Source organism: Acanthisitta chloris, unplaced genomic scaffold (genome assembly GCF_000695815.1).
Source record: "Acanthisitta chloris isolate BGI_N310 unplaced genomic scaffold, ASM69581v1 scaffold20098, whole genome shotgun sequence".
NCBI classification, from domain to species: Eukaryota; Metazoa; Chordata; class Aves; order Passeriformes; family Acanthisittidae; genus Acanthisitta; species Acanthisitta chloris.
In genome coordinates this window covers 1-2,058 of record NW_008685622.1, presented here as the reverse complement: position 1 = coordinate 2,058, position 2,058 = coordinate 1, and positions in this window count along the sequence as shown.

Below are 2,058 nucleotides of genomic sequence, written 5' to 3'. Positions count from 1 at the left end.
GTATCGGTGCCCACATGGCCTCACTGCCAGCCCCGAGATGATGCTGGAGCTCTGTGGCTCTGCCCAAAGCTCACACAGGGTGAGCTCAGGCTGGGACGGCCCCGGGCGAAGGAACCATCCCACACACCGTTTGTGTGCCCGTGGTGCTCCCTGCCCTGGGCTCCCTCTGCTCAGGCCTCACTGCACCCACGGCTGGCACTGCCCATCTCCTGCCTCATCTGTCTCTCCTTTCTCCCCTCACACCAATCTCCGGCGCACTGAACAGTGCCCCTGGAGGAGTTGCTGATGCCTGTTCAGTGCCGACTCAGGGCTCTGTGCTCTGAGCTGTGCTCAGTTCCACTGAGCTCTGGCTGTGGCTGCTGCCAACTTAGTGATTTGCCTTTTGCCAAGTGTCGTATCCCACACCACAGACCCAAAGTCTATAAAGATCAATGGTTTCTTGCTAAACCCTCTGAGACTGGTGGGCCCCTGCTCAGAGCCATTCAGCAGGGCTGACAGTGCTGCCCTCACTGCCAGGGACACACTGAGGGGCTGGAGATGCTCAGGGGAGGGAACAGCTGGGGAAGCTCTTGTGTTTCACTGCCAGCTGGAAATTCAGGCAGGGAAACAAAAGTAAGAAACCCGAAGGTGAGAAAATTTAATAAATAGAAACAAATTCCAAACACATCAGAAGGGAAAAGACAAACAAGGAGAGAAGGAAAACAAGGGATGTGCCAGTGGGAGGATGTTCTTGGGCACAGTGAGAGGGAAAAGATGAGCCTTGAACTCCCAGGGAAGCAAGGAGGGCTCAGCAGAGCTGGAGAAAGAGGACCTGTGGCAGAAGGGCCAGCAAGGCAGGAGGCCAAGAGGGATGGGTGAGGTCCTGCAGGGAGAACAGGAGAAGGGCCAAAGCCTGCTGCAGCTGTCCAGGACAAGAAATATCACTTCCACAAAGAATGAAATGTTTATTGAGTTCTATGGGGAAACATTGTGACAAAGAAGCAGAAAAAGCCTGAGAGTCCAGGGGCTCAGTCCAGCCAGAGTCCGGTCCTGCCTGACCCACTGATCCTGGCGTCCAGCCATGAGTCCTGGTGCCCATCCAGGAGTCCTGGTTCCCAGACACAAGTCCTTCTCACTGGCACCTGTTCCTGGGTGTGGACTCTGCTGGGCTCCCACATGGATCAGAGGTGAATCTGCTGCTTTCCAGCTCCGTGGAACTGTGGCTGCATCATCCTGTGTCCGAGATGATTAACAGTTTCTTATTCCAGAATATTGAACAAAGAAAGCTTAAGCTATCATAAAATCCTGACAGCTTTGGGGAAAGATCAAGCTATTCTTTAGGTGCTGGAGATAGCATCAGAACCTACAGGGTTAGCTTTTTTTAATAGCAAAGCCAGTGCATGGAGCTTCTGCGGAATCCCACCTCCAGAACTTTTTTCCCATCTCATTTGCCAGTTCCACCTCCCCTCTGACCCCCGACATGATTGTACTCCTGAGATTCTCCAAACACATCAGTTACAGAGGAAAAAAAACAAACTTCAAAAAACAGGTGATTTATTGCCTGGATCATTTATCATAGAATCATAGAATTATCAAGGTTGGAGGAGACCTCCAAGATCATCAAGTCCAGCCATTAACCTGTCACTGCTGGAACCCCTAAACCCTATCATCCAACACCAGATCCAGACACCTCTCAAACACCACCAGGGATGGTGATTCCACCACCTCTCTGGGCAATATCCCAGGGCCTCAACACCACAACAGGGAAAACATTTCTCCTCACATCCAATCTGACTCTGCCCTGGCTCAGCTCAAGGCCATTCCCTCTATCCCTCTCCCTGCAGCCCTGGCAGGACACACATCCCACACCTCTCTCCAGCCCTGGCAGGAGCTGCAGAGAGCCAGGAGGTCACCCCTGAGCCTCTTCTCCAAGCTGACCAAGCCCAACTCCCTCAGCCCTTGCCCATGTGCTCTAGCCCTTTGCTGCCCTCGTTGCCCTTAGCTGGACTCGCTCCAGTGCCTCAATGGCCTTTGGGCAGGGAGTGCCCAAAGCTGAGCACAGCACTGAGCTGGGACCTC